Source organism: Xyrauchen texanus, chromosome 5, assembly GCF_025860055.1.
Source record: "Xyrauchen texanus isolate HMW12.3.18 chromosome 5, RBS_HiC_50CHRs, whole genome shotgun sequence".
Classification (NCBI taxonomy): Eukaryota; Metazoa; Chordata; class Actinopteri; order Cypriniformes; family Catostomidae; genus Xyrauchen; species Xyrauchen texanus.
Window position 1 is genome coordinate 51817468 of NC_068280.1, and position 14496 is coordinate 51831963.

Here is a 14496-nt window from a genome sequence, read left to right on the forward strand (position 1 = left end):
CTCATTTTAGAGCCCGCTACTCTTACTGGATGTGAACAATTGACTCATTTGTGTCGTACTACTAAATAAGGTGAAACATCTGAGAAAAAGTTGATTCACAAACTTACACTCACGGTTGATATTCTCGATGTTTTGAAATCAGCAGAAACATATTTAGTGACTTCACAGATGGAAAATGACACCATCTTCCTGTATGGGATCGATATTTATACAATAGAGATGCAGTAATAAAATCCAGAGTATCTTATCTTACTTTCCGATATTTTTACCCTTTTATAGGCTGAAATTTATTTATAGACTATTGCATTGTTGCAAAGTAAAGAATGTGATTATTAGATAGACACATCAAAGATATTGACTGATCTTAAGTCAGTTAACTACTGTATTACCTTACTTAAACACACTAACAAGCTTTGTGTTGTTGACTGAGAACGGAATTAAAAGTTTGCATGGCTACTTAGTATAATTCAAAGGAGTCTTTTATTCAAAAATGGTTTCATTTAGCGAAAAATGTTTTACTCGCAGAGTATCGCTCAATCATTCTCTCTTACAATAAGACTGCTTACATTTTCTTACAAGAATGCACTCTGAAATCTGTTTAAAGACGACACTGTCGCCGCAGTGATTTATGGCTTGATTTGAAGCAGGAGGGAGGTCAACGTGAGTGACCTCAGAGAGTACCCATAAGTCCATTTCCAGAAACAATACACTTTAGTATGCAGTCTAGAACATGATGGAAACATAATGCCACTGAAATAAATCCATACAGATAAAAAAAAAAAATCCAAGAAATAATTAGCGTAAATAATTAGGCAAACAATAGCATGCATATGTTGCTGATATATATATACTGTATATGATGCTTGTGTTTTCATGCAGAAGATAATTTTTAGTAGAGATACACTAATGTATAGGCCAAACATCTATCTGGTAATAAAAGCAATTGTCTGCACTATCGGATATCGACCGATTGATTAAAACAGCTGATGATCAGGGCCGATTATTCCCTGTCAATCAAAAGTGGGTGTAAATACATTCCTTACTTACAGATCCACTAAACGATATCTGAAGATATTAGAGCACTTGCTCATCAGCCATACTTTTCTGCCATATGATGTACACCGTCTAGGGCTGCACAATTAATCAAAATATAATTTAAATCCCAATATGACCTGTGTGATTCTTAGTTAGTGTATTATTACAGTGTTTCTCAAGTTCATCTCATGCTCGGAGTAACAGATATGCTTCGAGTTCGGTCCCGTTTTGCTTACATGCAATGAGCATGTTATATTTAAAGCACTCCAGATTCACTTTAATTTCACTTTTGCACAATTCCAAATACAGTGGTACTAAAATGTATGTGAACCGTAAATTACCTGCATTTATGTATAAATTTGTCTTAAAATCTGGTTTGAACTTCATCTAAGTCACTATGATGAACAAACACAATCTGTTTTAACTAATATGATACAAATTATTCTATTGTGCCTCTACATATTGAATACATATTAAAATAAATGAAACGAGATTGGAGGTGTGGGTTAGAGCTACTTTGACTTATAAATAGCAATCTACAATTTCAGTTTGCTATTCACAAGAAGCGTCTGCTGATGTGGATCATGCCTCACAAAAAGAAAAGAGATCTTTGAAAACCTATGATCAAGAATTGTTGCTTTGTATAAAGCTGGAAAGGGTTACAAAGTTATCTTGAAGTGTTTAGATATTCATAGACACACTGTCTATAAATAGAGATGATTTAGTACTATAGGTTCTCTCTCTAGAAGTGGCCATTAGATATTCATCTGTCCACAGTTAGACAAACTGTCTATAAATGGAGATGATTTAGTACTATAGGTACTCTCACTAGAAGTGGCCGTTAGATATTCATCTGTCCACAGTTAGACAAACTGTCTATAAATGGAGATGATTTAGTACTATAGGTACTCTCACTAGAAGTGGCCGTTAGATATTCATCTGTCCACAGTTAGACAAACTGTCCATAAATGGAGATGATTTAGTACTATAGGTACTCTCACTAGAAGTGGCCATCCAGTCAAAGTGACTCAAAGGGAACAACGCAGAATGCTCAATAAGTTAATAAAGTACTCTAGAGAGACAGATAAAGACATGAAGGAATCATTGGAAGTGGTTAACACCTCTGTTCATGAGTCTACTATAGAGAAATCATTAAACAGGTATGGTGTTCATGGCAGGACATCATGAAGGAAGTTGCTGCTTAACAACAAAAACATTGCTGTGCACCTGAAGTTTTCCAAATACCAGATTGACACTCCAAAACACTACTGGGAAAATGTTTTGTGGACTGATGAAACTAAGGTTGAATTGTTTGGGAAGAACAGCAGCACTACGTATGGTGTAAAAAGAGCACCGCATACCAACATGAAAACATCATCCCAACGGTGCGGTACGGTGGAGGAAGCATCATGATTTGGGGCTGTTTTGCTGCTTCATTGCCTGGGCCACCCCTAAACATCAAAGTAAACCACTACAGAATGGCTTCAAAAAATGTTAATCCAACTTTTGGAGTGTACCAGTCAAAGCCCAGACTTTAACCCAAAAGAGATGCTTTGGAATGACCCCAAGAGAGCCATTCACACGAGACATCCTAACAATATGGCTGAGCTGAATCAGTTCTGTACGGAAGAATGGTCCAAAATTCCTTCTTAACGTGCAGGTTTAATCTGCATCTACCGGAAATGCTTGGTTGAGGTTATTGCTGCCAAAGGAGGATCAACCAGTTATTACATCCAAGGGTTCACTTACATTTTCCACAGCACTATGAACGTTTAATGGGATGTGTTCAATAAAAACATGACAGATTATAATTTTTTGTGTGTTGTTAGCTTAAGCGCATTGTGTTTGTCTATACTTGTGACTTTGATAAATATGAGATCACATTTTATGACCAATTAATGCAGAAAACCAGATAATTCCAAAGGGTTCACATACTTTTTCTTTCCACTGTATATCTGGCTGCCACAAGTTAAAATTCAAAGTACCCCATGGCACGGGGTACTTGTGGACAGAGAAGGAGAAGTTTAGCAAACTCATAGAAAATAACCACAACAATCCAATGTGTTTATTCAGTACTGTGGCTAAATTGGTCAGGAATAAAGCCTCAACAGAACCAGATATCACGTCGCAGCACAAGAGAAATGACTTCATTAATTTCTTTACTGATAAATTTTTAATAATCAGAAATAAACTGTCACAGCACCTCAGAAAACAGTGTCTCATAATTTTGCTCAGGAGCATCTTCAATCCTTCACTGCCAAAGGTCATGAAGATCTAACAAAACTAATCGAAACATCAAAAGCCACAACTAAGCTCTTAAAAGAGGTATTCCCTGTAATCTCTGAACCGCTTCTTAATATTATTAACTCCTCTCTATCCTTAGGACATGTCCCAAGAAACATTAAAATGGCAGTTATCAAAAATTCGCTTATTAAGAAGCCACAGTTTGGTCCTGGAGAATTAGCTTAGTACAGACTGATTTCAAATCTACCATTAATGTCGAAAATACTAGAAAAGTATTATCCTCATAAATATGTTCATTTCTACAGAGAAATAGTATATATGAAGAATTTCAGTCAGGATTTAGGCCTCATCACAGTACAGAGACTGCAATAATCAGAGTTATAAATGACTGATCGCAGTTGCATTTCACTTTTAGTGCTTTTAGATCTAAGTGCTTCATTCGACACGATAGATCACGACATTCTCTTGAATAGGCTGGAGATTTATGTTGGCATTTGTGGAGTTGCATTAGCATGGTTTAGGTCCTATTTATCTGACTGCTACCACTTTGTCTATGTAAATGAGGAATGGTGAAATCAAACAATTGTTAAGTATGGAGTGCCACAGGGATCAGTTTTAGGGCCTCTGCTTTTCTCATTGTATATGCTTCCCCTGGGAGATGCTATCAGGAATCATGGAAAAAGTTTGCACTGTTACGCCGACGATACCCAACTTTAGTGTCTCAATGAAATCAAATATTGGATGGCCAGAAATTTCCTTCTACTCAATTCCGACAAAACAGAGGTACTAATGATTGGACCAAAAACCTCTTAAAAATAAGCCGCTAAAATATAATTTGACTCTCGAAGGATGTACTGTTACGTCGTCTTCTACAGCGAAGAACTTAGGTATGTAATATAATACACATTTTTTTGTTTCCATGTCTCAACCTTAGGATTCAGAGCCAGCCAGATGCAGCTCCATTCCTGGTTGTTGTCGGACTCCACTACTACGTGTCGCTGAAAGATGACGATGATGAAGGAAACCTGTTTGGAAACAAGTCATTATTTTTGCAATTCTATTTTGTGCTGCTAATGTTGTAGAAATTCCACACTGTATCTTTACAATAAAAATAAGTAAACATCAGAATAAACTGTGAATACTTATACACCAGTATCAACCTTTGCGAAAATAAGTTGATCTGCTTCTTCCACCCTTCTCCACAGCATTGCACTGGCATCTCGTGGAGCGCTGGCTGGCCAGCTAATTGAGCGCCTCCTGAGACCCCTTCTGGTGTGAGATCCAAACGGAAGGGGGTTGTTGTCTAGGGAACAGCTCATTGAGGAGATTCGAGGATCCTGGTGGAGAATCACTGAAGAGCACAGGCCAGGCAGGCCGTGACAGGTAAACAACAATGGTCCACCCTCTCTCGGCCTCTTTTGGGCTGATCCTGTCCAGTAACTCACTAGTGTGAAACTAAGGAAGAAGCAAATGGGATGTTTTCAATTTGGAGTTAGTGGAGTTGAGAGGGCACCACAATGGAACCTGGTAAACAGACTGTGAAGGTTTTCCAAATCCATTTTTTCCCCCAACGTTTTCCCCTCGTTGAACCAAACTGTTTAAACAGTTTTTGTTTTTCATGACTCTCAAGCTAAAATAGAAATGAACACTGTGGCACCTTAGTATTTGCTCATATTCTCTCACAAGTTAATTGATAAATTAATTAATATTCTAAGCAAAGTAATTGCTGTGTTGTTAGGCAGTGATTGACATGTAGATTTGCTTCGGGACCAAGATTTTACATTGGACAAGTTGCGACCCAAAACAACACCAAACCTGTAACTAGTACTTAACACTTTATGCTCTGAAGACGTTTTTAAATATTTCAGTGGCATGCCCAAAATTAAAGGATTTTAACTCAACAAAAAACCCCAAAGAGGGTCAATTGTTTGGTATTGTTTTAAAGAAAAGATTTCAAAAAAGTATTGATATAGTTTATGAATAATTATGAGAATCTCAGCCAAAGAAACTGCACAAAAATGAACCCTTTGTCTTATTTTTCTGATTTTACATTATATATCTGCAGGGTGTAAATAAGGTGTCTCCAAAAAAACAGTTCCCAATCATGTCACCTGTAACTTTTGTTTTAATACAGCAAAGCAAACAAAATGTATAGTATTACAAATATAATTGATCCTAGTGTCCAAAAAGCATCTCCAAACAAATAAAAGATAATAATTGTCCATAAGAACTAATTACACATGCAAACACAACAATGACTAAAGGTTTGCATAGCATGCAGACATGATTTTAGTCATGAGATTTCACAGAATGAGTTTCATTCTGTATCATTTGAGTCATCATTGAGTCTGTGTCATGTATTTGGCGCCATCTCCTGGTGGCCATATGTAACATTGTGCTTCATGTGGATTATCTAATGATCTATACATCTGATTATCTTGTGTGTGGACTCATTTGAAAGATAATCACAGACTCTAATTAATGATATGTGATGTGCAAAATGTGGCTTATAAGCAATTCCTGTCCGAGACATGTACATGGCTATTACTTGTTATATTTCTGTCTGTGAGTAAAACAAATAGGCTGGTTGTATTTTACAATAAAATGAAATGTGCAAAATTTGTAATAGATTATCAAAACAGAACACTTCTGATTTGTCTACATATTTCAAAGTACTTGTTCAGTTTTAGCCTACCTGCATTGTAAATGATAGTTTCCAAGATTTCAAACAATACCTATTTCGTGTTGGTCAAGACTGCTATTAATATTTTGATAATTATATTTGTCTCGGCAGGCCAATCTGAGATTCATAGGGTTCGTGTTTTGGTCGTATTTGCAAAGTTTACGGTTTTAGAGGGGATATCACAAAACCTGTCCATGTTGACATCTGCTTAGTTTAGCTAGCCAATAGGGGCAACCAAGTGACGAATTACAAAGTCTAATGAATTTGCGGCAAAATTCAATTTTTTGGAGATTGATTGGACACAGACTTTGACGTCAACAGCAAAAGATATGGGAAGCACTTTCACCTTTTTAAAATTATTTAAGCCAGTTTATTTTGTTATTGTAACAATGCAGAATTATATGATTATTTTCATTTCAATATTTTCATTTAGCATTGTTTTGTTGTCCTCAAGCCTGTCAGAACAGACCTGCCATTTTGGTTTGTGACCTGCTAGTTGAAAATTACTGTTATAGGCCAGAGATTCCCAAACTTTTCTACATCTTATGATGTTATCAAACATATTTCAAGTTCATGTGAGTAAGTGTTCCGTTTTTTTAACTGCATGCATTTATTAGAAAAAGTTACATTTTTATTGATTTTATTTCATCTTTGGCAATTCTATCACAACATAACAAACCCATGCATTCAAGAAACCCAGTTGTAGTGTATACAAATGTGTAGTTTGCGCATGCTAGGACAGAAAATTGGACATACAGAACTCTTTATTTAGCATCTTTCAACATAGCATCAAATTAGTCTTCATGTCAAGGTGCCTTTTGCATCTTCTGACCCCTAGGGAGGGAAATGCTGAACCTTAACCTCCAGTAACAGAGATTCCCTGTTGGATTTGTGTTTGACAACAGGATGAATCCTTGTTACTGAAAGCGAATGGTCAGGTTTACTCCAGGTTCTTTGAAGACCAGCGCAAGCCTCCATTCTGAAGACAACAGAAACAGATAAACATTTGATTTATTCCATAGTAAAATACTCTTATTATAAACAGGATAAAGCACAAGGTCTCTATGCTTTTGTTAGTTATCACGCCTCATTAAAGAGTATGTTTCGGCATGCAGCATTCGCTGGCCGTCCCCTGTGGCACTGTCAATGACAGCTAACAAAGCGAGGTTAAACAGATGGAGTAAAGTGTCTGCCATTCAGATCCCTGATTGTTTGACCTTAACTCGTGGTGTTCTCCATGCCCCTGTGTTTTTATGTTTAGGGAAGGAAACTTAAATCAGCAATTAACATAAATAATTAACTACTCCATGGGATTAATTATTAATGTGCCGGTGGAGTGACTGCACCCGTTTAAGAGAGAGATAGCACCTCAAGAGTCGAGAGAAGCCCAAGACACCATAACTGACTTCAGCTGGTACTTTCAACTTATAGTTTGAGGAAACACTCTCTTGTGATTATGATCTATTTCTCTCTGAAAGAGTTTTTAATTCATTCCATTAAACGGGGGGGATGGGGTATGAATTAAGACCTGGACACATTTTCGTGAGATTCACATCTTTCACTAGCTTGCTCACTTTATAGCTCCTCGACTCTTGTCTGTAATTCTCTCTTTACACCATCATCTACTCTGAAACCCCTTTCACTGTGTGTTTACTCGGACCGTCTGTATCATGTTGCCGAGATCTGGCTTGTTAATTGCTCGGTAATTACAGTGCTTCTGTTGATCTGTTCATTTCACAGCGCTGCTACAAACCTTTTAGGCTGTCTGCTCGGAGCTCAGGCTCTATTGGATTTGGCTCATGTGCCGTGGCTAACGCTTTGAGAGCTGCACTAATGTGCCGTCAGCCGTTCGGCATGCACTTCCACTGTTTTGATGCGCTCTCTGTCTGGCCAAATGTTGCGTCTGCCTAATTCGACCAGGGTGAGGTGAGAACCAATCTAATCGAACAAGTATGCTGTTAGTGTTGATGGTAACAGATAGCGTTTTAGGCCTCACTAAAGGCTAGGGTATTCTTAATTTTTCCATGTGCCGTTATGTCTCGTGCATGGTTGAATGCTCTAGCCTCTTAAAGTAGTATACTCTTATAATCGCAAGAATTGTTCGGTGCATGTGCAGGATGACTCCTTTGCGATACTATTTTAGTACAGTCAATGACAGGCACATGGTCAGGTGACTCACACAGGCTGTCTAGAAAAACTGGGCTGCACACGGACAATAAATGCGTGTCCCGATAACGAAATTGGCAAAAATAGCGAATTTGCTTGTCCTAAACTCTGACGGAGCTCTAAAATACCGAAGTTGAGTTTTGAGGGTCTCAAAGTTGAGTTCCACTTGCTTCTTTGCAAGTGGAATTGAAATAATTGAAAATAAATCTTGAAATTTTAATTGGTCAAACGATGCTTACGTCCGAGCGCAGTTTTTGCAACTTTTGGTCGCATTAAGGAGCGTCACTTTCGCAAACCCTTGCGTTTTTCTGCTATGACTTTGTGATGCGCCATCACCATTAAAAATCAATGGATTTGCAGCATTCTCTGACGTTGAAAGTTTGGTCAAATTTGGTCAGTCTGTTGCGGCAAAAGTTAAAAAGTAATTTTTTTCGCAACTTTAACTCTTGTGGCGGAGCATCACTTTCGCAAACCATTGTGATTTCCTCTACGTCCTTGCAACACTTCATCTCAATTGTAATCAATGGATTTGCAGCATTCTTTGATGTAGAAAGTTGTGAAAATTGGTCAACGGAAGCGTAAGTCTGTGTTCATTGCAGCAAAAATCATTGCTTTTTTTCTCTACATTCTAGCGATGCACCATCCTCACCGAATTCAATGGATTCGCAGCGTCCTCTAACATTGCGTAAACTCAAGAATCCATTTTTTTATCGCCCTTAGACACCATAAGATCATTGCAATGATCAGTCGCCATCATATAAGCTTAAGTCCATTATGTCTAAGTTTCTACATCGTAAAATCGCAAGTTTTAAACTGTTAAACAACTGCATAGCGGCATTTACTCTTAGAAAGCTAATATTTGCACTTTGTGATTTAATTAACTAATTGTAAATGCATTATTGTCAAGTAGTTTATGTAAATAATTACATTAGCAATTAAAACATAGAGATGTTTATAGACTTCCTCATGAATTGCCAATATAAAGGCCTTATTTAAAACCAATTCTTACCTTCCAACTTACGACAGAAGCCTTTCTTCCTGCTCATGCTTGGAGCTCTGCTTCAACCCAAGTAATTGAGAACCTGCTGGTTTCATCCTAGTCTTCAATGGCAACTCCAACCTCTGGACTCCAAACTCTGAACACTACTTATCTTTACAGCCACTAATACTGGTGATGGGACCAGCCAAGTTAACCATTAACACTCCAACTTTGCACCCTGTTTCATCCTGGTTAGCTCCTAATGCAGTACCACCTCTGTTTCTTTGTGCTTTGAGTGTCATAATAGTTTTAGCGTCTCTGCTTTTGTCTAGATAAAGCTTGCACATCTTTTTCTTCCCATGCAAATCTGCAGATTTTATGCACCAAAGTGCAACCTATATATCTCAGTCAACCTATTGTCTTCAAAAATATTTAAGCCTACATACAAAGGCAGTTCTGCAAGTTTATGGTATTACCTGCTGGTCTTATCAATTTGCATGGTTTACCATTACAACATCCAACAAGATTTGACAACTATTAGCATGCAGCTTTGAGGGTATCAGTCTCAAATTGTAAAATGCATGATGTCATTAGGGCAGCCATTCCAACTCATGCGTCTATTGCAGGGCCTATCATCATGTAAAACCTCTGCCTTGGTTTTCTCCGTAATCAACACTTGTAAGAAAGTTCAAAAGTCAGATTGATAATCTGTTATTTTTTTTAAAGATAATAGATAGCTGTTTTGCTACAGTACGAGAACAAGCTGGCCTGATTTTATAGCCTGTAGCAAAATGACTCGACAAACCTTACCACAATGATTATACAAGAACAGCATTTTTAGGAAACAGCATTTATTTTTGGACATTTACTTTGAGTATTTAAATGCACCATTTGTGCTACTAACATACTGTAAATGATTTCCACCTAACGGACAATACAATTAGCCACCTTAGTATTGTTGTGGTGACTTTTGCATGGACAAGCACCAATCGTGGTAATTCTCTGTTGGGTGTTTGAAGCACTTTGCCTTCACCGAACCTTGACGATTGCCTGATATTGCACAGCAGCATACAGTAATTTCCCTCAACTAAGTTTAGCTTGATCTTGCTCTTTTACCAGCCTCAATCAAGCTTATAAGCACTGGCCAATCCAGAACTCTTGGCTGCTATAATAAGGCAATTAAAGCGAGCTGGCAGACAGACACTTCCCACAATGCCGGGCTCCCAAGACGGGCCCTGCCATTGCCAATCTCTAATAGGGCCCTGAGTACAGGCCTGGGAAGATGCAATTGGATTTGAAGCCAATCAATCATCCCGGCTATTGACCTATGATTGGATTTAGAAGACATGTCAGGGCCGCTTTGATTTTAGCTCTGGCCCAATGAAGCTGGATGTGAAGGTTTATTGTTTCGGACGGACCGAGAGCGGTGTGTGGGATTTGACACGCTGCCAGAAGAGATGGATGCGTACAATGACTGTTGTATCCATCCATCAGAGTTAGAATCCGTCATCTCATCTTTCACAAGAGAGCTGTAGAATATCATCCATTGCTTTTGTGCTCTGCTGTTGTTTGTGTAGTCTTAAGCCTGGAAATTTCACAAACATCTTAACTTATCTAAGGAAGTTGGTGATAGTTTATGGTGTAGTTGGAACTATATTGTATCATTTAGTGTTTCTGTATCCATACTAGATGCAATATATAAAGGGGTCATATCAAGAGGAATCCAAATTTCCTTGATCTTTTCAGTGCTTTAAAGTGCATTATGTACAGTGAAAGCAGACGTTCGTGAAACTAAACGGCAAAAACGTCTCATTCTGAACTTCCGCAACTCTCTCACATCAGCATGTGGTAAATGGTCTGCACTTATATAGTGCCTTTTTAACCTTAGTAGTATTCAAAGCACTTTACACTACGTCTCATTCACACATTCACACACCAATAGCGGCAGAGCTTCCATGCAAGGTGCTAGCCAGCCATTGGGAGCAACTTGGGGTTCAGTGTCTTACCCAAGGACTCTTTGGCATGTAGGCCAGGAATCGAACCACCAACCCTGCGATTAGTGGATAACCCGCTCTACCACCTGAGCCACAGCCGCCCCATTGGGCCCATGATGCAAACTTGGCCCACCAGGTCACGGTGAGGTAATATGGATGAAGTAGGATAGATACAATTATTCCCGAACACCAGAATAACTAATTATACTGTATAAGGAAGTAAATAATACAATGAAGAAAAGTCTGTCAAACGCTGTGTGTAGCACCTGCAACTCTGCAGATCTTTCTGAAAGAAGGAAATTAGCAGATTTTAAACCAGATCTCAGAGGGGTTTTCTTAAAGGAGTATTACGGGTTCAATACAAGCTAAGCTAATTACTGCAAAATAAATAGATATGTAAATTAATTTTGATGCATCCCTCCTATTCTTTTTAAAAAAAGCAAAATCCGAGGTTACAGAGAGGCACTTAAAATGGACGTGAGGGTTTAAAGACAGAAATGTGTAACCCCTTTAAAGAGTCATACATCACAAAGACAACCTGAAGTCCCGAAGACAACAAATTGCTCAAAGCTTTATTAGAGTGGAGGTTTTAGTTTCCAAAACTTTATACAAATTTATGTCATGTTGGGCGACAGACTAGAAAGCTTGCGTTTCATTGAAGTCTTGCGTTGTTGAGTTTCAGGTGGTGTAGGGCAACCTAGACGAGCTTAAAGATGGAGAAGACGTATGGTAATGCAAAGAGTCCTTCAGCATCTGTCCTTATCGTTTAAATTACAAGACTGAGAATAATTTCTAATTTGCAGAGCTCTGAAGGATAACAGCATCTTCCCACAAACATTCTGCTGATAAATGAAAAGCAGTGCCACTCTAGAAATAATGAAGTGAATTAAGGCACACTCTTAACTGCGTTGCGCTGCGGTGATCTCGGAGTAGCTATTACACATAAAGACTGATCAATATGCCCTTTGAGGGTCCTGCATAAGGACAAGTGAGGAAAGACAGTCAGGTGAGTGAACCCAGCTGAAAGAACTTCTGAAACCAGCCTAAGGTGGTTGGTTGGTCTTTGTTGATGGTTTAAGCTGGTTTAGCTGGTCAGCCAGCTGGTCTCATAGCCTGACCAACTGACAAGTTCCCAAAACCCAGGGGTGAAAATGCCCGGAATGCCAGATCACCAGTCAACTTATTGCGATGGAACGCAAAACTGTTAAGAGGGAACGCAAAACTTACTGCGAGGGAACGCAAAACTTATTGTGAGGGAACACAAAACTGTTAAGAGGGAACGCAAAACTTATTGCTATGGAACGCAAAACTTATTGTGAGGGAACCCAAAACTGTTAAGAGGGAACGCAATATTTACTGCGAGGGAACACAAAACTTATTGCTAGGGAATGCAAAACTGTTAAGAGGGAACGCAAAACTTATTGCTATGGAACGCAAAACTTATTGTGAGGGAACCCAAAACTGTTAAGAGGGAACGCAAACCTTATTGTGAGGGAACACAAAACTGTTAAGAGGGAACGCAATATTTACTGCGAGGGAACGCAAAACTGTTAAGAGGGAACGCAAAACTTATTGCTATGGAATGCAAAACTTATTGTGAGGGAACCCAAAACTGTTAAGAGGGAACGCAATATTTATTGTGAGGGAACGCAAAACTGTTAAGAGGGAACGCAAACCTTATTGTGAGGGAACACAAAACTGTTAAGAGGGAATGCAAAACTTATTGTGATGGAACCCAAAACTGTTAAGAGGGAACGCAATATTTACTGCGAGGGAACGCAAAACTGTTAAGAGGGAACGCAAAACATATTGTGAGGGAACGCAAAACTGTTAAGAGGGAACGCAAAACTGTTAAGAGGGAACGCAAAACTTATTGCGAGGGAACGCAAAACTGTTATGAGGGAATGCAAAACTTATTGCGAGAGAACGCAAAACTGTTAAGAGGGAACACAAAACTTATTGCGAGGGAACGCAAAACTGTTATGAGGGAACGCAAAACTTATTGCGAGGGAACGCAAAACTGTTATGAGGGAACACAAAACTTATTGCGAGGGAATGCAAAACTGTTATGAGGGAACACAAAACTTATTGCGAGGGAACGCAAAACTTATTGCGAGGGAACACAACATTAACTGCGAGGGAATGCACAACTGTTAATAGGGAATGCAAAACCATTACGAGGAAACGAAAACTGTTGCGAGGGAACACAAAACTGATTGCGAGAGAACGCAAACTGTTGAAAAGGAACGCAAAACTTGTATCATTGTATTCACTATATGTTTTTGCCTTCAACTTTACTAGCTGTCTTGTATCAATAACTTTTTGTTTTTTTCATTCTAATTTTACTATAAATGCAAATAAAGCATTCATTACGTTTTCCTATTTGGTTTGTGCTTATACTGATTTTCCCACTATGTACTGTATGTAATCAGACACTTTGTTTTTATTCCTACACCTTTTTGAGTTGGCCCATTGTCTCACAGGATTCAATTGAATTGCATCTCCCTGCCTCAGCGGCACATCAGGACTGCAGCTGTGCATTATCCCATTACAGCCAAATAGTTTTGACACCCACTGACTAACCGATCCCATAGATAATATCATAAAGAGGTTGCTCGATACAAATCGGGTCAGAGTAACTCATTTAACCCCACCATACATATTTCTTATGTGTAACTTGAAACGCTGGAAAAATGAAATCAATAGAAATGTTTCTTGTTAATGAAGATGTACCGGGCTGCTGTTTCTGTGGCCGTGTGGCTTTCTGAGCTCTCTGTTTGCTCTTAAATAAATCTCCCACCCAACACTGCGGTTAGCCAGTCGGTCAACACATGTGCGGCCCAGACGGACCCCTCTCACTTCCACGTAGCGCATGGGTTTGTGTTTAAGTGTATGTGCGACACAATATATGAGTATGCAAAGCATGACTGTAACTAACTAGTACTAAATCACCTTTGTGGACTTCAGTAGATGCAGACTGGGGCAAAAACTGCTGACAATTTAAAATGAAGTAGAATTATACTGAGATCGATTACCAGTTTAATCCAGAATCATGTGTAATACAAACATGACAAAAATGTAAATTATTGAGGTGTTAATTGCAAAGTTAAAGTAGCTTTCATGCTTTCTGGAATATATGAAAAGAACATTTCATTTAAAAACTAAATAATTTTTTGGACTCGAGCCGATAGATCCGTACATGTCAATTGAATTCAACATTAATGCAGCAAGTTTGTATATCTGTGGTATCACCTACTGTTGCGGTAATGATGGAGATATAAAGAATTGCCACATTAAGACAAAATTCTAAGAAAATATGGTCACATAGCACAAAAAAAAGTCTTGAGACTCCACCCTCATTAATATGTGCTCAACCAAAACACTTTTTTTCTTAA